The sequence below is a fragment of the Boleophthalmus pectinirostris genome, unplaced genomic scaffold (genome assembly GCF_026225935.1).
Source record: "Boleophthalmus pectinirostris isolate CB_2022bp ecotype Guang Dong unplaced genomic scaffold, ASM2622593v1 HiC_scaffold_10, whole genome shotgun sequence".
Classification (NCBI taxonomy): domain Eukaryota; kingdom Metazoa; phylum Chordata; class Actinopteri; order Gobiiformes; family Gobiidae; genus Boleophthalmus; species Boleophthalmus pectinirostris.
In genome coordinates, this window is record NW_026570971.1 from 18,032,188 (window position 1) to 18,057,902 (window position 25,715).

Sequence of the window (25,715 nt, forward strand, 5' to 3'; positions counted from 1 at the left end):
CTGATTATGAAAGAAATCCACAGCTGGATGTTAGCGACAAATACAGAGATTAGTGATGATTTGACTGTTCTCTTTCTTCATTTCATTCAGGCTGTCTCTCTCTCTGTTCTGTCTCCCCAATTCTACCTTTCAGTTTCTCTCTTTCTGTCTTTATCTTTATTCCCCACATTCTCTCTCTCCGACTGTCTGACCCTTTCTCACTTTTACTCCTTCTCTCTTTCTCTTTGCCCCCTCTGTTTGTCTCTGTCCCCAACGGAAGCCGGGAGGGCCCATAACAAACACAAACGCAGCAACAAATACAAACGTGACAACACAACAAAAAGCCACAAAAAAACAACTTTGCCCCGCTCTCTTTGTATCACTCTTTCTCTCTCTGCCCCCCTTCTTTTTGCCTCCCTCTCTCTGTATCTCTTTCTCTCTCTTCCCCCCTTCTTTTTGCCCCACTCTCTTTGTATCTCTCTTTCTCTCTCTCTGCCCCCCTTTCTTTTTGCCTCGTTTTCTCTGCATCTCTCTTTCTCTCTCTCTGTTCTCTGCCCCCTCCCTTCTTTTTGCCTCCCTCTCTTTGTATCTCTGTATTTCTCTCTCTGCCCCCCTTCTTTTTGCCTCCCTCTCTCTGTATCTCTCTTTCTCTCTCTGCCCCCCCCTTCTTTTTGTCCCACTCTTTGTATCTCTCTTTCTCTCTCTGTCCCTTCCCTTCTTTTTGCCTCCCTCTATCTTTGTATCTCTTTCTCACTCTCTCTTTGTCCCCTCTCTCTCTCTACCTCTCTGTTTCTCTCTGTCCCTCCTCTATCTCTCTGTTTCTGTCGTCTTCTCTCGTCCTCCCTCCCTCTCTCGTAGTCTTCACACAGAGGAGCAGCTCTGAGGACTTGGCTGTTGGAGTAACACCTCCAGATCTGACACAGAGGAGCCACACATGCACAAAGGGAGGACGACAACAACAACAAGCAGTGAAGGATTTTTCTCCATCTTCGCTCGTAACACAGAGGAAAAAAGATCAATATAATATCAACTGAAAACAACATATTCACGAGAGGCGTTATCAATAATGTAACATGGCGTTGCACAACAAGACACACATCAGGGCCTGGACTGCAATGAACCTGTGGCAATGTCATCAATGATTAAAGATTATCTGCACCTTTAAGCAACAGCGCAGGGAGGGATGTCAGTGTCACAATATCAAATTTTAGTGTTAGATTTTTGTTAAACAAGAAACAAGTGGCATCTCAAACAAGATAGAAATAAATCTCTAGAGACCCAGACCCCCATCTCAAATGATCACATGAGGACAGTTTGCTCAGTAGAGGGGATAAAAATGTGCCCATGCAGAAATACATTTAACAGTGTGTGTTTACAATTGAACCTCCAGAAGTTACACCAGACTGTACATGTATGACCAAACTAACAGACAGAAAACAGATTTAATGCTTATTCGGACCAAAGGACAAGAGCAGCCCCAATGTCCCTGTCATCAGTGGTGTAGTGAGGATTTTTTAAGTGAGTATTTATAGAGTATATAAGAGTTGTTGAAATGTAAGTCTTCTTTTAAATGTCTTCACAAGATCATAGAATTAATCATTACAGTCAGAACAGAAAGAATTCAGATTTAAAAGTGCTTCAGGTCTTCTCAAGTCACAGGCCTCAAGTCCGAGTCAAGTCCCAAGTCACTGACCTTCAAGTCCAAGTCGAGTCCCAAGTCTTAGTCCATTTTATCAAGTCCTAAAAATAGTGACACACATCTGACTCGAGTCCAAGTCACGACTTGCAAGTCCCCACCTCAAACAAACAAATGTGCCAGCCTAGTAAAAATCAGTAATATTTGATATTAAAATGATGTGGAATCCTTTAATTAACATTAATGCCATTCATAATCACCTACAGAACATGAACCAGGTCTGAACCAGGACTCAACCAGGACTAAAACAAAAGTAATCTTGGATTTGAGAGAGAGAGAGAATGAGAACCCCGAGCCCGTGGAGCAGTGTGTCCACAAAGCGTGATCAGGCGACGGTTGTGCATAGTCCTGTGAGGTGCACAGCTCTGCGTAAGTCATTTCTTCTGCGGCTGTCGGTCCATCCCGACACTCAGTCCTGGTTCAGTCCTGGTTCATTTCTGGTCCCTCATGTCTCAGGACAGTAGTAGTAGTGCAGATATCATAAGCCTATGCAGTTTGTTTTCACCATTGTCAGTAGCTCCGGTTTGACATTTAAGTTGTAGCTATTTTATATTAGTTTTTTTTTTTTTATGTCTCACGTCTGGAGAAGTGGGTGGACGCCCTACCCCGGTGTATCACGCCCACTACACCCCTGCCTGTAATGGGATTATTCCACACACATGAAGCTTGTGTTGTACAAACACACAAAATGACAAAACATGTGTTTCCTTTGCTACAGTAGTGACGCCTGATCATCTGACCTGTTTCCACTTGACTTGGCCCAGGTTTGTCCCTGCAGAGCTACCGTAGGCGTGCTCAGAGCTCAGAGAAAAGGTGTCAGCTGTGAAATTAAAAATGTAATTTCACCTCCCAACACCCACAAACTGTATCCTGCATTAATAATGTTGTCATTTATACCAGTACACGGTATCTATAACCAGTACTTCATGACATTTCTTGGACACTATTTTCATCTCCCTGTAGTAAAGCTGGAATGGAGCACAGGAGAGGATTACTTCACCATGAGGGGGACAGAGGTGTGGGCTCTCTCCTGGGGGCCAGACTGCCAACTGCTCAGATGTAAAAGCGCACCATCTGGGACCTGCACCCCTCACAGCGACAAATAAAAATAGAAGGCGCACTGCTGTTGGAGTGGAAAGAAAGGGGGAAAGGGAAACTTGTTGAAAACACAAAAGAAACTACATAGGATTTCTCTGTAAATACTAAATGCACTAAAGTATGTGGAGACTGAAGTATATTACACACACTATATGAGACCTGTCAGTGCATTATAAAGAAGAATGAGTTTAATCTGGGTTTGATATGTAGTATAGCATACATTTTTTTCCAATACCAACTTTCTAAAATGTATCTAAAAAGACTTTACTGGACTTTATGTTTTTGTGTAAGATCTTTCAAGTTACAACTGCACAAATCAAATGTAGAAACACATGTATGAAGTTTAAAGTTATCCTGTCTTTGGACTCTCGCTCATAACAGCTTTCAAAAGAAACAAAAAGGCACTAAAAGTCACTTCTAAAATTCAGTTGATTTCTGTTCACTGGCTCACAGAACATGAGGCCATCACAGCGTTCAGCTCATGATCTGTGTCTTTGATGCACACACAAAGAACTACGAGAGGCTTCTGAAGGAGTGAAGGAAGAGAGGGAGGAGAGAGAAGAGGACAAGGAGGAGAGGGAAGATGAGAGAGTGAGGAAGAGAGAACAGAGAATGAGAGAGAAGAGAGAGGGAGAGGGGACAGAGAGGTATAGAGGGCGGAGATGGCGGAGAGGGGGACAGTGGCAGAGGAAAGAGCAGCGTGGCAGCAGCTGTGAATCCACACTGACACTGAGAGGGCTAAAGTCCACAGCAACATTTCAAAACAGACCAGTGGAGCTTTCAGTCAGGTGACCAGAGGTGACTAGAGGTGACCAGGGAGCCAAGAATAGAAGAGAATCAAAAGTCCTGTAGCATCTTACAATATGCATTTTTAAAAGTGCACTAACAGTTCTGATGGAGGGTCTGCCACATGTTATTACTTGTTATTACCTATAATATTCCACAGTATGACTACATTGACAGCTGATGCCACCAGGCCAAAAAAAAGCAAGCCCACCCACAGCAAAATAATATTTCTTTATATCGTTAAAATATAAATAACAAAAAAGTTCACACCCATTTATAGATACGTGATTTACTGTACAGATTATTTTTAATTTTAATTCTGATTGGTGCTTCTTCAAAATCAAATGAATCCAGGATTTACCATGATTGTGAAGGTTCATATTGGAATGTCAGAAAATATTCAAAGTCGGTATGTTTTTATAGCCAGGCTGGCGCCATCTAGTGCTTCCGCTCAATTTCATTTCTTTCCAGCAACTAGATCAGGAATCAGAATACACTAGACGGTTTGCAAGAACCCCAGAAATTGTAGACCGTGTACCGGCCAATCAGTGAAGAGCTGTGAAGCCGTGACATCAAACTCAAGTGCCTGTCTGGGTCCCTTTTGTGGCACAGCATAACAGTAAATAAAGCAGTTGAGATGGATGTAGACAAAGACATACATTGTGTGTTGGCAACGAGTCCCAAGATCGAGGGTTTAAAGTCCGAACAAAGAAAATGTTTGGCGAATTTATCAACGGGAAAGATGTTATTGCCCTTCTTCCTGTGGGATTTGAGAAAAGCTTAATATAGCAGGTAGCCTGTTAGCGACACATTGCATACGTCACAACCAAATAGCAGTGATTGGTTAAATAAAAAAAGTACCCGCCTCCCATCGAGCGAACGAATCCTAATGCTGCAATGTCAGACGGTTTACACAAAGTGAAACTGGTTCATATTAGAATGTCTGCAAACAGAAGTCTTGGAATGTTTTTAGCCTAACTGCCTTTTCTGAGAATGGTTTTATCAGGATTCGGGCACAAGAAAATATATAAAAATATATACTGTTTTTATTTTTTAATGAAGTGTTATTATTTGTCTAACGTTGAAATTGTCAGTATGTTGTTAGTGTAGATAGATGACTAATAAAAGAAAATGATCACAGTCAAGGGGTTTAATTTACCCTTTAATGAAAATCCTATACGCCTTTCAGCTTTTTTAAATTGAAAAGCTCATTAGGCGTGAACAGCAATGAGATCAATTACTAACCTGCCACAGAGGCTCGTTTGTTTAGGGGGGAATTGTGAGGTTTCCTTTTTAAACATGCCATGACAGGATGACAAATGCATGTGTTGCTTCAGTTCTTATAGGCACTGTCTTGTCACTCTGATTACAAAGTGGAGAATATAAACAGTATGCTTGTCTATTAAAAATGATATGACTTTGAGGCTATATATTTTAATGATTTTAGTTTTGTAGTCAATAAAATGGGTAGGCGGGTTTGGAAAATGCACTTATTGAATTGTCCACTGATGTGGGAACATTTTGTTTTGGCCAGGGTCAAATAGCATTACGGCAAATAAAATAACCCCAGCATTAAACGGCAGCAAGTATCACACCTCCTAATAAAGTCATAACAAGCTTCTAATCGTGTCTGAATGATTGACCAGAATTAATGAGCAGATGACAGGCTCACTGTGGTTCACTGAAACTACATGATTTAGCTATCAATAAAAAAGGCTGATCCGGATTACAGCAGCAGGGCTAAAGGGGAGTGTTTAAATCAAAATTAGAAGCAATTACAGACAAAATACGCCCACGTTGTGCTTTCTTTTATTTATTTTTGAACGCTTTTTAACCCCTCTAGTTTCTTGTCCATTTCCTGTACTTAGGCAATATGACAAAGAAATTAATAAAAAGAAATCCTCAATCCTACTGACTAAAGAAATGTTTTTTTTATTTCAAACATCAATAAATCCATTTTTAATTAGCTATTCACTTTATTCTGAAGGTTCCCGTGGGCGCTGCCATTGTCATTTAGATTATTAATTTGGCATGAGACTGCCAATCTAAACAACAAATAAATTCTATGCACTTAGACTTAGAATTAGACAAACTTTATATGAACTATATCATTGTTTCCCAAAGACAGGGTCATGACTCTCAGGTGGTCACAAGAGATTTTTTTTGGGTCACCTTGTCACGATCTGCATGTAGGTCTGCAATATACAGTTCTGACATGTATTGTATAGTTTGTAATCTTTTTGTAATTATTTTATTGAGTATTTTGTTCCAATATTGCCGGCTGAATTGAATGTTGAAAAGAAAAAGAAATGGGCTACATTTAATGTCCAAATAGGCGACTTATGGATCCTTTTATTGCTGCTTCAATGACGACACGATCAGTCAACAGTAAAATATCCTCATTAATGTTCAATAATGCTCAAATCCACCTTTATTTTGTGATTTACGAATAATATCTATGGACTTGGGTGTGACTTTTAAAATATGGGTCCTCAGAAAAAAAGTTTTAACTATATAAAGCCTCCCATATAATTGTTGCATTGTTCACTTGATGCACATTGAAAATTTTACACAAATCACTCCTTTACCTCATATTTCAGCAGCAAAGTTTCTCAAATTCTCCTTTGCATTTGGAAATGCCACCACAAAGACAACTCGATTTAGTAGCATTTAGAGGTAAAAGTGAGCAAGGTGGAATAAAATGACTATATAAACAATACAAACTTATAATAATTTCACACTTTTTAAAACATTTCTTCATCCAAAGTTTGAACTGATTGGCTGACGTCCTCTCAATTAAACACACCCAAGCTGATGACTACTCAAAATCGCACAGCCCTTCATTGAATCTGCGTTGTAATTTAGAATTTTATCTTGCATATCCATTTGAAATAATTCCCAGCAGTCCCAAATCAATATTATGTTAATGCATTCAATTTGATGGTGACACAGAAAAGCATCAGTAGAAAATGTAAGGTCAATGATTTTACAGCGAAACTAAAAATATGAGAATCTGGCTTCAGACATGTTAGATCGATATCGCAGCTGCTCATGGACAGTATTTAATTGCTACGGCAACCCCAGAGGACAAAAGACCTCAGGAGTGAAATATAATGATTGTAACCATAAAACCTTTCATTTCCCACGAGTCCATTTAAAGTAAGCCTAGTTTTATTGATAATATGGCAAATGTCCTCGTTTTAACGCTGGGTGCATACTAAGTTACTCATATTTACAGGGAATTATGCATGAATTACACACTGTTTTCACTAACATTTGCTAGCCTGCATGGATGTGATTCTTTAGGTAATTTTTCTAAGAGGCAAGCCCCGAGTCTCCACCTATAACTCTTCTCTTTAGACATTCAATGCTTTGGCACCTCACCCATAATGTACTTTACCCAGAAAATTTACAGCTGGACAGAGGTTGCCAATGTCCGATATTTTACGTTTATTTGATAAAAATAACTTCCTGTATTCATTACTGTGAGCATTTTTCAAACAAAACACAAAGCCCGGAGCCTGTGTCAATGCACTATTTGTTGATTGATTCATTGATTTCCTGTCTGACTAAACTCGGGGGAAGCAGTTAGAGCATGAGCAGCAGAATTTACAGCCTCATTTAGATAAACGTGTGACCAGGTCGATTTACATTTTAAACAGTAACATTACTTTGCTGTTTGGTTGTTTATGAGTGGCTATGAGGGCAGACACAGTAAAGATGTCAGTGGAGTGTGCATTTATGGTGCACCTACACACTCGTGGTTCACTTCTCCTCTCTCCAGTTAGAATCGATTTGTTTTTTCTGGTGCAGGTGTCTGGGAGAATCTTTAAATAAACACCGACAAACCTGAACCAAACTGTACTACAAGTCGTGCCTACACTAAGAGCATTACACCAAAGCCTTTAGGACACGGCTGTGTAATTAATAAAGATTCAATCATCTCCTCATGCCAATAATTCTGCTTGTTTTTTTGTTTTTTTAACCAACAGAGAAGCAGAAATGTATCTATTTTTATGTTTTAAATGGCAAATGCTAAAAGCCGATCTTTATGCTCAGGGAATTAATATAGAAAGCATTTATTACATTTTGATAAGGTAAAATAAAACTGATTTGAGTTTTCTATGAACGATCAACTAGGAAAATAATGTCATTTTTGTGCCCTATTGCTCAGTCCTACTTTATACCTTAATTGAGATGCTCTTATTCAGAAACTAGACTTGAACTAATGATGCAAAAACAACAACTTGTCTTAGAGCTGAGCCACACCGGGAAGAACCTGCTATTTATCTACCTTCATAGTTAAAGGAAACTTGCATATTATACTTGGACTTTGCTTCAAATTTCTAGAGATTTAACAATTTATTTTCTCTTTTCTTGTTCAAACTGCAGCTAAATAATGAGCTTAGGTCCTTTGTTACAGTATTCACACAGACAGATGGACATGATCTACTACACTGTTATAAGCAGCCAAAGAACTGGGCAGAGTCAACCACTTTTTGGCAACTACACGCACCTGCACGTTTTGGACCACCATTTCATATTCAACGGCTTTACAACTGCACTTAAGACCAAACAGAACCACCAATATAGTACCAACTCTGAGTCAGCTGGAGCTTTGGGTCTTGGTGTGTGCTGTGTGCAGTGATCCATCTCCAGAACCAGAGGAATGGGAGGATGAGGACCAAAGAAGGAGCATGTATACACCTATGTCCTGCACAAGTCATTCTGGATTCAGGTAAGATATTTTTAAAGATAAGGCTACATGTATTCACTATCCCGGTCAATGCTGTTCCTATTTGTGAAGACCACTGTTCCCAATCAGCCTCTACAGTCTTCTGTTGTAGACTAAAATGTTGTGAGAATCCTGCTTCATTTTCATTCATGTTGGAACAAACGGCCCCAAAAGTGTAGGCTAATCAATCAAGCACAAAGCCACAGGACACCTCTCCAAATCACATCCACAGACCAGAGCTTGTTCAAATTCAGCACCACCTCTTCGCTCCAAAAGATGACTGCACGAGAATGTCTAGCTACAACAATTCACAAAAACACTATCTATATTTTTTACACATCAACCAGCGATGTTCTCCACATGTTTTCTCCCAATCCACACAAAAATGCCAGCAGATCCTCGCGCATTCTTCCTAAAATTGCGCACAGGGCTTTCGACTCACCCGCGGAGACAGGGGAGACGCCGAGACAGCTGAGGACGAGCAGTCGGAAAATTCTGTCCATGTTGGCGCTACGTGCGGTCCCATTTACTCTCTCCGGGGGATGTGGGTGCTCCTCCGCCGGCCAACAGTAGTCCAGGTGCCGCTGTGATGGTGCGACGCTCGGCATTCACGTCCGCGTCGCCTGCCTCTCTCTGCCGACTGTATGTTGCAGCCTGGAAGTGTCTGGAGGGGGGCGGTTTTCTGTCAGAACCACGCACGGACCAGCGCTTACTCATTCAATCCGCACATAGGCAGTCGTCATTTCTGTTTTTGTTGTCATTTTTTTTTTTTTTTTTTTTGGAAATGTATGCGAGCATGAAGCCTCTGAAACATCACAGCTTTCTATTTCTTCCTCTACGATCCGTGTCTTGTTGGTGCAGCTGCAGAGAGCAACGTGCGTGCTGGTGCTGCCTTTTTACGCTCGCCCCAAAATCAAGTTTGAGACTGAACCACAACCCACAAAATTATTCTACCAGTCCTCAAATATGCATATGTCAAAACAATCAAAATCCCACACTACCAAGCAGAATGCGGATTTGAAGTCGCGTTACTTTTAAACGATAGCTGCCTACACGCCTATTAATAATGCAAAGCCTACACTATCCCACATGCTCCCCGTCCCCCGCCTGTGCACAGATAAAAGCAACTCTTAACTCGCGAGTTTTCCGCTTCAGTTAACCACGTGGACACAGTTTGACCCCAGTCGCTCACATTACTTTACTCACATTTTCCTTTAAAGTGCACAATACCTTTGGAGAGGTAAAGTTGCCTCCGTGTGCAAAAGGAGAAGTCCGGAGAGCGTTACATTGTGCAGTCCGCTGGCTGTGTCCCCAAGAAATGTAGTAATGATTGTTCAGTGCACCTCGATTCATAGCATGCTGCCTCTGACGCGCCACACGAGCGCAAGAACTATGCAAACTGCTGCCCCCTCCGCGTGCTCGGACTCAACTGTGATGAATAGGCTGCACAGGCTATTACAGACGGTGGGCTGAATTGTTTCACTGCATTGAGTCAAATAATTGGCAATTAAACCTACACTGAACACATTTGCCCATTGTTGATTATTACGTTATGAAAGATTCTTACCAAGACAAAGAAATTGTCAATTGCAACTTTAAAGATGCACTGTGTAACATTTCTAGTGGAGGTTCGCCACCTGATGTCTCCATGGAAATGTTAAAGGCTCTATTCATGCTTGCGTCACAAACCAGGAAAATGTTTAGAAAGAAGCGATTGCAACGGGCTCTGTTCTAGTCAGTCAGTTTCACTTTGTGGAAACCGTCTGACCTCGCAGCATTAGGATTTGTTCGCTCGACGGTAGGCGGGTAATTTTTTTTAATTTAACCAGTCACTGCTGTTTGGTCATGACGTATGTAATGCACCGCTAACTGGGCTAACTGGTATAATAAGCTTTTCCCAAATCCCGTAGGAAGAAGGGCAATAACGTCTTTCCCCTTGATAAAATTCACCAAACATTCTCTTTGTTACGGCTTTAAATCCTCGATCTCGGGAATCGCTGCCAACACAAAATGTATGGCTCTTCACTGATTGGCTGGTGCCCAGACTTGCACTTCTGGGATTCTTGCAAACCCTCTAGTCTACCAGTTAGCACCGCATTATATACGTCACGACCAAATAGCAGCAATTGGTTAAATTAAAAAAGTACCCACCTACCGTCGAGCGACCGAATCCTAATGCTGTGAGGTCAGACGGTTTCCACAAAGTGAAACCGGCTGATGAATCAAGCTACGTAACGGACCCTCCACCTTAAAAGTTGAGCAGTGCACATTTAAGTGTTGCCCACTCACGCAATTAAGGGCACTTCAAAATGGTCTACTACCACTCACACCACTCGTTCTTACAATCTTCTCTAAACCTCAAATGTGTACTCTCAAGAAAAAAAGAAAAAAATTCCTCTTGATTTGAGTTTACGTACTACAATCTGTTCCATTATGCATGCAGTCTCTCAGCTCTAGTTCTTGCACAGTGAGTAAACTTGGGCCGGGCAACAGTGAAGAATGGCTGGAGGTGACACATGCACTAAAGCTACAGGAGCAGAACCATAAGCACATTTGTCATGTCAGTGGAAGTGTGCAGTCCAGAGTCAATATGAGTCGAATCAAGTGTAGAAGCAGCTGCAGGTGCATATGGAAACGCGCGGTGGTGAGAGAAGTCCAGGCCAATGCATGTATAATCTGCTACGGATGACAAAGTACATTTCTGCAAGACGCCGTTTATGTGATTCTTCAAATTCACCCACCATGCGATTGTCAAGAGGGTTTTCTTATCAAGATTGTGGGTTTGCACACTGCTCTGGTCATGCACAGTAGATTATGTATTATGTATGTGAAAAGAAGCAAATATGTTTGGTTCAATTTCATAAATCATCAGTCAGCATACTCATAATGATGATAATAAGTAGCCAATATGCAAATGTAAAAGTAATTGCTATTGTTATTATTTATTATGTATACATTTGATGAGATTATAGTAGATTCTGTTTCATATTTGTGTAAGATTATCCATATCAGCCCTTCATATCGGCTTCTAAATATTGTCAGAGCTTATCTTCAAGTGGTTGCTTTGAGTAAAAGAAAAGTATTACCATCAAGCTATGAAAAAATGTTGATGTCAGTCTCTATTTGAACTCAGACTGAGGTTAATACATTACAGTCTAATCATCCAAATGATAGACCACAGAGTCACCCTCAATTTTCATATATTGATACTTGTAGCTGGTTTAATTTGCTTTGTCTGCTTCATTCCCAATCAGAACAAAAACACTATACAACAGAATTACACGTACTCTCCAAAGTTACAATTCTGCCATATACATTTTCATGTTCAAACCACAGTAAATTTGTTTCAGTCTGTTCAGATAATGGTCAACATTTACGGCATATCATGGGACCTTAGATTTGTCCCTATGCCCTGGACCATCACTGCGTTAATGATCTTTGAAGTCAGCACTCAGCAAACACACTGCGGCCCATGCGGGTAATTTAGCGGTGGAGAATTGGCCTGCTGCTATCTGCCGTACACTTTCCAACATTAAACACAGATGAAGCGGAAAAGCAGCGATAAATCTGATGTCTTTGTGGACGTTAGCTCCGTCTCTGCTCCCCTGAGATGCAGCCCAGTGGAGGGAGACATTGTTTGTCTGTGAAAGCGTGTTTGGCCGTAGAATGAGATTGGTAGGTTCGATGTAATCATTTCTCAAGGGCTTTCAACTGGAACATTAGTGTAAAGTTATTGAGGTTACACTTGGTTTATCCATAGCTCTAAAGTGAGGGTGTATCAGCACTCAGCTTGTCACTGTCACACAACATGAACTCAAAGTTACACTCTGGAACGTTTCTGTTTTCCACCTTCTAGTCTCCATGTAAATGTGCTCTGCCTGGAATGTTCCTTATGGCATTAAACATATCTATGTCCATGTGGATGGCAGGTGACACTACCAAGCCAAATTACAGGACAGTTACGTCAATTCACATATATTATTGCTCTTTTTCTCCTTCCACCACTCCACAGTGTTAGTATTATTTTATTTCATTTACATTGTTAATTACATCACACATAATTTAATTCCTTTATTTAGACTTATATTCTAATTTGGGGGCACACATTTTAGTTAATATAGGTCTGAATTATTTACTTACACTTGTTCTTTTTGTTTGTTTGAGTAGCCAGATGGAGGAGCCTTGGCAGAGACCATCCACGCCGAACAAAGGGGGAGCACTCTTTAGTTTGTTTGATTAGTTTGTTTAAAGTCACTTTATCATCACTTATTATTTTCTGTATTATAATTATTTGCCTTCTTGTTACTTTAAATTAGTAGTTTTAGTTCATTATTTAATGTAATTCCTCCCTCTTGTGTTCAGTTTTAGTTGGTCCTCATGTATTTAAACACCCCTGTTCTTTGTCTTTTTGGGGTAGTTTTGTTCTGTTCAATTTGATTTAAATTACCCCAGTTGGGCCTGGATTTTTGTTAATGATTTACCTAATTTGAGCCTTTATTAAATTACATCTTTTTTCTTTTTTTTTTTAAATTAAATTTGAACTTATTTTTGTCTTTGCCTTTCTGTTTGGTCCACTACAATGTGGTATGTAAAAAATGCAATTTTTCTTAACACAAACTCAAAGTAAAACAAATGTAGCAATCAATCAATTATAAATGCATGTTTTCAACACATATTATGAATAAAAATGCCTGTAATTGAAAAAAATGCAAGATATACGTTTAATGTCATACTGTGGAATATTACAGGCAAAGCTATAACATCTCCATGGAGACAAGACAGTGGCACACACCCACCATCTTACTCCTAGCTGCTGTTACAACAAATCCAGGTAATCCAGCTTTGGATTTTAAGATTTAGTCAGAATAAAGTGTTGGAGCCCAAAGTATTTAAACAATGAAAACATGTGTCTGGCTCCTGCTGATGCGTCACTCTTCTGTTTTCGGTCTGAGCACAGACTGAGTGTTTTTATTATTTGACTGATTATAGGGCAACATCTGAGAGTAACCTGCACTTTATGAAAACACACTAAAGATTTCCATGCACAGTGTTTTACAGAAGATTGAATTTACAGCTTAGACTTAAATTTGCACTTTGAGAGCACTTCTCTTGTGTTTGTGTTTGACAAATAATATGACTAAATTGCAGCTGTTACAAGTTGTATATTTTTAGAGGTTTTACAGGAAGTTTATTAATTTCCTCTTCCTTCTCGCCTTTGAGTGGATGTGATCCCTAGTGTGCAGCTTTTAAAGTTAACTAAAAGAAATACAGTTTTCTTGTTACCATGTCTGGCAAGCCAGTTTATTCTACTTTCTGTTTTACAGTGCAAGGGTTTGGAACCATAGAGTGCATCAGACCACAGTCCAGTTTTGGGACATTACAATCACAGCCGCTATTCATTTTTAGCACATGTTTCACAAATGCCACAACATCTCCTCTTGATTATTATCAGAACATTCAGAACTAAATCTACAGCCTCTTTTACCTCAGATTTAGAGAGTTTGGTGCTTCACATGTGCTTATGTTGGATGAATGAGTGTTTTATAATCCCAGTACTTAGAGCTCTAGCTCAAGTTCATTTGTCGCTTCTGTCTCAAATTCAGAAAAATGTGAACTTGATCCGACCTGACTCAAAGCCTCTTATGGTAAAATCTTCGAAAAGAATCTTTTAACTGGGCAAAAGTGATTTAAAATGACGGCAGCAGCCTACAGTCAGTGAGACCTGTCACTTTTGAAAAGCAAGAAAAGTGTTTTTCTGTCAACACTGTGTTCCCTTCAGCGGATACTGTCTTGTTTGGCAGAAAAGACATTTGGACTGTATTTTGGCAGTGCAGCTTTGTTTAGCTCCAAAATGTAGCTTGACAGAAGTTATTTTAAACAACTATAAATCAAGGCAAAATGTCTAACTATGACCTTTAGGGATGAACATATAAATTGATATAACTATTGACTATTTACAGATCATAGTTGGCCAGAAAGTTATTGTTCAAGTTAAAGTCATGTTTGAATTCTGTGAAAGGAGCAGGGTTTATAAGATTTATCTTCTTCCTGATCCTTTTGTTCATGCAGAAAAGACAAGACAAATAATCGTAGAAATATGTATTTATGCTAATTTTCAGATTTTTGTTGTTGTTGTTCTCTTTCTTAATGCCAACAAAACAGCATGAGCAATAATAAATAAATAAAAATAAATAAACAAATAAATACATTTTTATTTTTACAAAGCTGTTCTGTAGTTAATTGGAGGGATAAATAACAGTTACATAACCCATTGGATCAGTTTATTGTATTATTTTATTTGTTCTGGTATTGCTTCATATCAGCAGAAAATTAAAGCTATAGTATCAAAATCGGTATCGGAACTGAAAAAGCCGGATCAGTGAGTCGCTAGTGTTACCCCTGCCTTATGTACTCACTGTGGGCATTTGATTCTTTACTAAACTCTAAAACAAAACAAAACAGTAGATGCTACTCGATGGTGTAATTGGAAAGTAATTAGGTTAATACAAAGGCCTATAGTAAGATTAACAAGACGCACTATAAAGGCAAAATCCATGTTTTATTTCCCACTGCACCCTTATAATTTTCCCTCTCTTTAACCAAGTGTTAATCAGCTGCAGCAGACCTTTCTATAGCTCTCAGGCCAAGTCCATCTCTCTCCAGGACCGATAAAGGGATCAGGTTAGGGACACAATTATACGCACACCACCCCTTACCCCCTACACCACCACTTCCTCCTCACCGCCCCCTTCTCTACGAAATACACTCAAATGGTATTAATGAAAATAAGAGTTGCACTGAGTAGCATAGTCAGCACTTAACTGTTGAGCTGGCTGCCACAGAGACACCCACAGTTTATAAGGTGCACTCTCCACGATGTAGATATGATATGCTGGGATTATTTATTTAAGAGATATTGGTCTCTTCAGTGGATAAATCAATTTAAATGGCAGTTTTGCGTTGGTAGTGCGACTTGATGAGAGGGTTGGTTTCAGAAGAGAGATTGTTGATGACCGACTGCTATCTATTTGTCATCAGTGCAGTGTTTACATTATGAAAATTATACTGCTTGGGGTCAGTGATTGGCTCTTAATGCTTCATTTTTGTTAATGTAGTGTCACATTCACAGACTGTATATATAAATGGACATAGGTAAACTGCGAGCCTCTCTGGAAGCGTTCATGGGGGCTTTGGGCCTGTTCACATGGGAACGCTTGCGGGTAAAAACGATAAAATATGTTATAAGTGCCTTTTGTTTAGATGGTGGCGGTGTTTTGAGGACTTAAATGCAAAAATCTGAAACCACCCTCCAGAGTGGAAAAGTTGAATACTCTCCACCGTAGAGTTTTCGTCTACACTGCCCAAGACGCAAAACTCTGGTCAGATCTGCACTTCGCGTATGCGTTTATGTCACATTAGGGATGTAACAATAACCAAAATATCGCGATATCGTATCGTCAAAAGGCTCACAATAATATTGTGGGTCGTCACGATATATTGAATCACAAGTTCCTTTGCTTAAATACATGGTTTTATAGTAGGAACAACTTATAAACATAGGGAACTACATATCCCATGATTCATTTCAGCCCAGACAATATGAAGAAATATGTTTTTTACTTGAATTCTTAGGATTATGGCGGAAATAATTCACACCAAACTCTTGTCAAGGTATTTTAAAAGCAAAAAAGTGTCTCATCTACAATTATATTAGCCTCTCCAAAATATCTACACATATGATAATATCATATCGTGGGATATTGTTACACTCCTACGTCACATACATACAGTACACAGAAAAACCTGTCGATTGGCATGCATAACCAATTGAATTCCACACACTTAAACGCTTGTCTAAACGCAGAATAAAAAGTGAAGAGGCGACGCTTCTTTTGCGTCTTCTGTTCAGACCATCATCATATAAACGTAGCCTGTTTCCAGTTGACTTTACATTGAAAATTTGTCATCCCTCTCTCCCATCCTTTAGTCTTTCATCTTCAAATGTGTATTAACCACTGATACTTTTATCTGTGCTTTTACTCAAGTAACAAAATCAATTACTTCTTCCACAGTTCTCAAAAGTTCTTAAAAATCTGCATCTTACTACACTCTCATACTATCAAACAGCCACTATACTGTGTGGATGACCTCAACTACTCTTCCCACTGAAATCACATTTGCAAATTTTCCAAAGTGTTTATGAGGGGGCCTTGAGACCTGCTGCCTCTGTATCGACTGTTGTGAGATGAAACACATTGATTCGGAGAAATCTTCTGTGCACAGCTCTCCGCACCTGCCACTCCTCACTCTTGATCTACAGCGGCAGGCCAGTTCCTCTGCTCCAACAAAGCACTCAGCCAAACTAGCCCATCGTTCCAAAAGCATGACATCACCAACAGTGGACGGGTAAATATTCATGAGGGGAGCGTGATGGGGGAGCGTGAGATGGACCGCACTGGACCTGACAGAGGGGAGGGTGGTATTGTAATAAAGATCCAATATATTTGATGTATCTCTATAGGTGAATGTTTAGGGGTCACTACCGCCTTTTAAATGGGACTGTCACGATCTCCTTGTGGTTTTTGATTTGTGTTCTTCACATTAATCTGTCTATGCGAAAATGACTTGAGCAACATCCTAAAAAAGTACTTAAAGGGCCCATATTAGCTATGCTATAATGTTGTTTTCTCATCAAAAACATACTCAGGCTTATGTTTTGTTTCATTCACACACGTTTAACTCACAAATCCTACATATTTATGCTTTCTTCTCTCAAACAGAAACAGCCTGCTCCACCTTGTGATGTCATGTGATAATACAGGTAGTAATCATTTGTATAATTTCAGCCCTGCGATTTCCAATTAGTCTCAAGCCCCGGGGTCTCAAAATGTTCGCCCATTCAAGTCAACAGGCCGAGCTCAACGGTGCATGACTCCAGATTAGCCTTTAGCCCAGCGAGGTACTGACGGTGGCTCTGGGCCGATTGAGCATATGCAGTAGTGCTCTTTTCTCCCACAGGCACACGTAAATCCAAGCGAGTGCATGCACGGAGTGTGGTCTCGTGTATCACGTGATCGCTTTGACCAATCAGAGTGAGAGGAGCTAGAGTGAAGCAGAGCGGAGCCAGAGCTAATGATTATAAAGCGTTTTTTTAAGACAACTGAAGGAATTTGAGTTATTTTAATAGGTCCATAAATTGTCCTAAACAAAAGCTAAAAATTAGCTGTTAACTTTAAAAGTACCACTTCATGACATCACAAGGTGGAACAGAGCATTTTGAGCTCTGGGAATGCAGATATCCTAATAATCCGGGATTACGCAAACATGTGTAAATGAAACACAACTCCAACACAACTCCGCAATGTTTTTAATGAGATGACAGCATTATAACATGGCTTAAATCTCACATGAGTCAATTTTACACAATATAAAACCTTTAAAGGGACAGTTCTAAATTTTGGACAAAGAGCTTCATTTGGTGTTGGAGACGTGAGGAGACACTTTTAAAAAAATATTCCATCCAGTCCTTGTATTTGCAGAGGTCACTGGTGCTAGGCTAGTGCATGTCAATGGCCATAGTTAGTCTGCCACTAAAAACAGTCTTACCCACTCCACAAAGCACCTGAAGCAAATCTATTATTATACCAGACTGTTGATGTGAATGTCTGTGTTGATAGAATAATTTTAGAAGTAAAACCAATCTTGCATTTGAAGGATTTATGTCTGTGCAGCAGCAGCACCTTATACTTCCTGATAGAAAGCTTGGCAGTGGTGGACTGATATATGAGAAAATAGTCCCTCAACATGCGACAATTCATGTGATGCAAGGTTAGTTTTATTTCAAACATTATTCTATCAACACAGACATTCACGTGGACAGTCTGGTGTAATAATAGATTTACTTCGGGTGTTTTGTGGAGTGGGTAAGACTGTTTTTAGTGTCAGGCTGACTACGGCCATTGACATGCACTAACCTAGCACCAGCGACCTCTGCAAATACAAGGACTGGATGGAATATTTAAAAAAGTGTCTCCACACATCTCCAACACTCTGACTCACTAGGAAATGATGTCCTATGTCCAACATTCTGAACGGTCCCTTTAACTGCAAATGAACATGTGACTTCTACCTCTCACATTGTAATACATAATAGGCTGACAAAGTATTCACATATTTTTTGACGCTTGAAAGTGGTGTTTGACTTTGTAGATCAACAAAACAGGCCTTAGTGCACCACATATACATGCTAATGCACTTCTGTCTGTCTGCGATGTATTTAAGGCCTCTTCAGGGACCCTTGAGTTTAGTCGGCCATTTCACTGAGATAGTATGAGTTGCAGGTGAAGTACACTTTGGAGAAGAAGTGGATAGTGCAACGAATATATGAAGTCTATGTTTTTACTTTTTACTTTTATGATTAAATTGTCCTCTGTGAATTTAAAGTTGATTTCCAGACAACAGGTGTGAAATGTATTCTAATTTTCTAATTTTTATTTTTTCCAGATTTTGGTAAAATTCCGAGTACTGTGCAATACACAAGGACCTTTCTCCTGACCTTGACTGTGGATTTTTGTAAGGATTTGCCTAATTTGCCTGTGATACTTAAAAAACTTTATTGATCCAGAAGGGACATTACTTGGACATCTGTTGTGAGTAGGCTGTTGCTATAATAGTAGCTGTATATTGTTCTCTTTTCTACTGTATTCACGTGTACTTCTTTCTAGCACAGACAATATGCATGTGAGTTATGAAAAGATTTACCAGTAGCTTGGAGATGTCTCAAAACTGTTGTGAGCCGAGAGAAAAAGAGAAGATGAGAGAGAGCGGGCGTGAAGTGCAAGTCCGAATCCATCGCACCAAAGCTTAGCCGGTGGGCATCTTGACTGGAGCACATTTACACAGACAGAGAGCAGAGGAGTTCAGGTCCATTCTACAGGGAGACAACAGGAGAATTATACTGTGTTTTTGTAAATACACCCACAAATGCATTACTCTCTGCCTCTGACTGTTTCCATTGAGGACTGCTCTGTTTCGTTTCCAATGTGCTGGCTATACTGATTATGTTTTGACTCTTGGCAGTCGAAAAATATAATTGGCAGCGTCTTATCACCAACTCAAAACTACATGTAAACCATTGATGGATTACAGTCAGAAATATACAAAATGATGCCTCATCTAATATGTCTCAATTCTGCAATACAGCTGGCACTTTTGGTTTGCACTTCAGTGACTATGACCAAGCGTGGATAGCACAACATTTTTATCACTGAGTATTTAGAGTGATTCATGCATGTCTGATCAATCTTTAATGGCTTATTTACACAACGCCATTTTGCCCATCAACCCTCATTTTTACCTCTACCAGCATACACACACTGTTCTGTACTAACTTCATTCTTCTATTTTATTTCTTAATCAGTGATAAGCATAGAATATGGCAACATCATATAGTTATTTTGGTACAAATGGTACAAATCTGTGGCTTGCTAGCGTGATGTGCAGCTATCCATTGGAGGTGTCAAAAATTTCATAGCTCTTTGTTGTGATTACTTTCACAGTAACATCAGTTTCCATTGGGCACCAGTTTTCTAATGCAGAATACGAGAAAACATGATGATGTCATGTCCAGGGTGGCCATTTTGTCAGGCAAAAAGCGTCCATATCAACAAGTCAACATTAACATCGTCAACAGTTACCGGCGTACAACATCAACATTGTCAAAGTTATTGACAAATTTTAACTTTTCATAGTAACGTTTTTGATCAACATTCAGTGACTTAAAGTAAGATGATGAAGTAATGTTTAAAAAATGAAATGCAAAACCTATTTCAAAAAAGACAAGTTATCTCATGACAGACACAAGCAACGCAACTGTCAACACAAACGAGCGGCCCCAGTGACTTTTTGCCTACCAGCCTTTGCGCACGTGCAGAAAAGCCGGATGTAAACAAATACAATGTTTTCTCATATTCAGAGGACTTGTTTCTTTTATTAAGTCATTTTAGATTGAATATTACAATGTAAAATGTGCAAATTATGACATAATAATCCACAGATGTCATATATTATAACTACATAGGAGACAAAAGCACAATATGTCTTTAACGCCTCCAGTCTGGCATTACATTATACTCCTAAACCCAATTTAAATGTTTCTTTGTTATACTGTTCCTGCACTATCACTAAATGCTTTTGACGAGATTGCCTATAGAACAGACAACGTACTCATCACATGTAATTTCAAGCAATGCTCTTTCATAATCTCCACCTACTTCTACTGTATGTGCCGAGGGATTGTAGATATGACATAACACCTTCTCCTTCAGCTCAAATAAGACATACCAATCTCTCACTCTAGTCCTGCCTTTGTGTGCCAAGAGCCTCCTTTTATACTTTCTTCACAACAGAGCTGAGACAAGCCTGCCTGCTGCATGCTGGTACAACTTCAGTGCCTCTCTCTCCCCGTCACAAGTAAATTCACTCATATCTCAAGTCTTTGTATCTTAAAAAACGTCATTGGTGATTGGTCAAATTTGGTGACATCACAGAGAGTGAATGATGAAGATGAATGGGCGTAAACAGGAGCGACAGAGAGGGATGTTGGGACAGAAATTTCCGCAGAGGTGTGATGTGTATGGATGACTTTGGGGTTCGGACACAGATGAACAAAATGGATGGACATGTGAAGGTGTGAAAGATTAACCTGGAGAAAGTTCTGGATAAGTGAACTGCAAAGTTATTGGGTTCTGCTCCATGTTTAGAACTGCAGTGAGTTAAAGAGGAATGATGCAATGTTTTAACCATGATTAATGCAGAACTTAAAATGAATAAATCTGTTTGGGATCTGATTAAATGAGTTAAATTCAGTGTTGTGAAGCGGCTGGCTGTCACAAAAACACACTTGCAAGTATGAGAGCTGACAACTGTGTCCCATTTGTGAAACAACTGCACTTTGCGGTTACACAAATTAGGTAGTTTTGTTTTTTCAAATTTACTCAATTATTATTATTATTTTTGTAGGGATGTAACAATAACCAAAATATCGTGATATTGTATCGTCAAAAGTCTCACAATATATCGAATTACAAGTTCCTTTGCTAAAATACATAGTTTTATAGAAGCAACAGCTGATGAACATCAGAAACTACGTATCCCATGATTCATTTCAGTGCAGACAACATGAAGAAATATGTTTTTTACTTGAATTCTCGGGATTATGACGGAAATAATTCACACCAAAATCTTGCCAAGGTATTTTAAAAGCAAAGAAGTGTCCCATCTACAATTATATCAGCCTCTCCAAAATATCACAATAAATATCGTACTGAGAGATGCATATAGTTACATCCCTATTCTTTTTTTTTTTTAATTAATAAAAGTTCCCCAATTTTGCTAGATAACAGGCCTATTGATTTCTGAAATGTATGCCTCTTGTCAGTAGGCTTATCTAAAGTGGACAAGTTTAAACTGCAGACTACAATTAGAACATTTTTAAAACTATAACTTGTATACAATTGATAAAACATACTAGGTGCATTAACATAGCCCTTGCATGAAGTACTTCCAATGTGAAGATAAGTTACAGATTCATAAACTAACAACTGATTCAACAGACTTGGTATTATCAGTGTTAAGTTTCAGCAGAAGTAACTCTTCGCAAACAAATAAATGATGCTTGACTATGCTGGCTTTAGGCTCTGTTTGGCATATTTATTTAAAGGTCCTATATGATGCAAAATTGACTCTTATCAGCTTGTAGCCATGTTAGAATGTTACATCATGAAAAGCATACCTGGAGTTAGTTGTATTTTGTTTCATTCACACATGTTTGAGTAATCCTGTGTTATTAGTCTGTCTACATCTCCAAAAATCAAAATGCTCAGCTCTACCTTGTGATGTCATGAAGTGGTAGTGTAATAGCCCGGATAGCAGCCATAGCGGTCTTAGAGGAAGTGGAGCCAATTTTTAGTGCAGACCCAAAATGCATTTATTCCACAACCCAAAAAAATAAAATAAAAATCTAAACATAGTTATAAAAAGTACAAAAGTTAAAAACAGGCATGGCTGTAACCTGCACATACTGTACACAGCACCTCCTCTTGACACAGGTGAGGCTGGCTCCTTTTATAGGCCATCTCCTTTAATTGGGTGAGCTCATCTCAAACTGCAGGTAAGTACAGATCATTTCAATTTATTGTTAATTTATTGTTAATTCACTAGCAAGGACCACGCCAACATCATATTGCAAAGAAGTTTATTGATACTCTAGGTGGCTCTGTCTCAATCTTCTGCCCCGTAGCTTATGGCTGAAGACGAATAAGATAGGGGGCGGAAGGGTGTGGTCAAGTTAGCCAAGACAAACTGGGATGATGGGAAAGACTGCTACAAATGGGCTTCTGGGAAATTAAGAGGTGTGGTCAAAGTAAGTTTTGGTGTGCCGATGAAGAGGAGAGGGCTGCCGAGGCGTGGCTTACTCCCGAATCTCAGTTAATCATATTAACTACACCTATCAAAAACAGTGCTCAAATCTTCAATTATATCAAAATAGAAAAAATATTTTATTAATTTACAAATACTAAACAGAAAAGAGTTAAAATATCTGTGCACTCCTCCTCCTAACAAAATTGCCTGCCCCGGAACCTTCGTAACCCCAATTCGTCTAAATCTCCAAAGTTCAAAAAACTCTGTTCCACCTTGTGATGTCATGAAGCAGTAGTTTTCATGTTAACAGCTACCTTTTATCTTTTGTTCAGTAGAGATCAGCAATTCTAGGGCTGAATGATTTAAATGATTCTAGTAAAGATGTATGGAGCTTAAAAACACAGTGGAGCACTTCCTGTATGACAAATGTTCAGCCTAAATATGCAGGGTTTGTGTGTTAAAGATGTGTGAATGAAACAAAACACAAGTCCAGGTCTTTTTTTTGATGAGGAAACAGCATTATAACATACAGTAGATCATAAAATAGACTAATAAGGGCCCTCTAATCTCTATAAGTTGCAGTTTGGGGGAAAAAAACATTTTTTTTATCTCCTTTCCTTCTCTGTTCTGATTTTCCACTGCCCCCACTTATTTTTACCTCACAAGTCTGTATGTTCTTTTTCCATGTAGCAGCTGCTAAAGCATTTTCTAAACTGAGCAGACGAGGAGATGGGAGCACTGTAGGTCATGTTGAAGCAGAGGACTCTCCACCAGCTGCTGCTCTGGACCCACACCTCTGTCCTGTCACTGCACCACCGGCCTGCTGAATAATCACCCATGAGCAGGTGGGGGGTGGCTAAACTTGGAAATGTACCCATGTCCCCTTTTACACAGTGTTCTGAGTATTTTTAGTTTAAATATTTTTCAGCAGAAGCATCTTTTGTTCATAAGGAGACAGAATAGACCAAGGCACTGTCTGGTCCTTCCTCAAATGATAAAGATAGCTGTGCCAAGACATTTTAGGGGTATTTATTCATCAAGGCACATATGCACAATGGGAACTACAGAATATGTTGAATCGAAATGGTGAGCCTAGTTGCAAGAAGTTATAACAATATGCATGTTATTACGATGGCAAACCACTTAGTTCGTCTTTTCCCAATGTTTTGCTTGGGGTTGATGGTTTAAAGGTGTTATACAGAATTGACTCTTGTGAGCTTTAAGCCATGAACCTGTGTATCGTTCCTTTTTCAAACTAAAACCAAAAGAAAATGAAAAAACAACAATTTTCTTCATTATTTGTTTCCAAAACAGATAACAATTAGTTTTTTCAGTTTTCGATTTTATGTTTAAATGAATAATGGAAAAACGGATAACGGACTTAAAACTGCAATGCCGGACTGAACCAGGACTAAACCAGGTCTGCGACCAGATCGGAACCAGACCGGGATTGAGACCAGGACTGAGTCCAGGACCAGGACGGGGACTGAGTCCGGGACCAGGACCAGACCGGGACTGAGACCAGGACTGAGACTGGGACCAGACCAGGACTGAAAATGGTTTAGTCCTGGTTCAGTCCAGGCTCAGTCCGTATGCGGCGCAAAAGTCCGGCATCTCAGTTTAAGTCACAGAAACGGGAAACGGCCATTATCTGTTTTTTCCATTATTTATTTAAACACAAAATTGGAAACTGAAAAAAATGAATCATTGTCTGTATTTTCATTTTGGCTTTGGAGACAAATAATGAATAAAGTTCTTATTTTTGTTTTTTATCTTGAAAAACAAATGAATGAATGATACACACATTGCCATGTTGCAATGTTGTTACCTCATCAAAAACATACCTGGACTTGTGTTCAGATTCATTAAGACATGTTTGAGTAATCCTTAAATCTTAATCTACCTACATCTCCAACAGTCAAAATGCTCTATTCCAACTTGTGAGGTCATAGGGTGGTAGCTTTCAAGTTAACAGCTACTTTTTACCTTTAGTTTGGTAGAGACTGGGAATTCCAAGCCTGAATATGCAAGATTTGTGTGTTAAACATGTGTGAATGAAACAAAATGCTATTCCAGTTTGTTTCTGATGAGGAAACAACATTATTACATCAGAAAATGGTGTAATGTGGGGCCTTTAACCAATCAAATAAGTAGAATCTGAAGAAAAAAAAAAGTGATTACAGTGTCAATTTCACAACACAAAAATTTCAACACCCTGCCAATAGACTCCTGAATATTGAAAATGACGGGAATTTCTTCATGGAAAAAAAGCCCACGCTTTGAAACTCAGCGTTTTCTTTCCTTCGTTTGTCTGGGTAAATCAAGCCAAAAGTTTGAAATCCCGTTAAGCCTCTTTAAACTGTGGATTGAATGATTCAGCAGTGCACGAGTCAAAAGCTGCTCACTGCTTTGTAATCACTCATTTGAGCTTTTCTGTTCCTAATGCTCTCCCCTCCAAGAACACCTCCCTTTGGTTACATTAGAGTCTGCACTGTTACTTGGACTTTTTAACTTTGATCGTAAAATGTGAAATACTTGCTTTTATTGCAGTCCAAATGTGTGTGTGTTTCGATTCAGGCAGGCGATCATTTCAGCATCTTTGGGTTCATTGCAGGATACACCTAAGCATTGTTCTTACTCCCTTTTTATTATTAAAGCCTCCACATTACGCTATTTTTTTCCTATGTTATAATGTTGTTTCGTCATCACAAACATACCTGGAGTTGTGTTTTTGTTTCAAGTCACAAATCCTGCATATTTAGGCTGAGTTCTTCTTTTCCACCTTGTGATGTCATGTTGTAATATTTCTAGTGCTCCATTGAAAACTGAATGAATGTAGCTCGTCCATTATAGAAGCCTGGTGCTTTTTATTGAAGTGACCTGTAAAAGAAAAATTACATAAGTAAAAGGTAGAAGAGCATTTATTTAAGTAATTGTGGTTAAAATGAATTGTACTTACTGTAATAGCCTGGAGACCAACCTTAGCAGTATAAGAGGAAC

The 25,715-nt window shown here is 39.2% G+C and overlaps 1 protein-coding gene across 1 annotated transcript in view; it reads right to left on the bottom strand.

Moving 5' to 3' along the window:
* fndc5a (fibronectin type III domain containing 5a) overlaps positions 1–24,776 on the bottom strand; it is a 37,213-nt gene extending 12,437 nt beyond the window's left edge. The window contains exon 1 of the mRNA XM_055159515.1: positions 24,702–24,776. The gene's annotated coding sequence lies outside the window, so the exon portion shown is untranslated. The remainder of the gene's footprint in view (positions 1–24,701) is intronic.
* Positions 24,777–25,715: the final 939 nt, after the last annotated feature.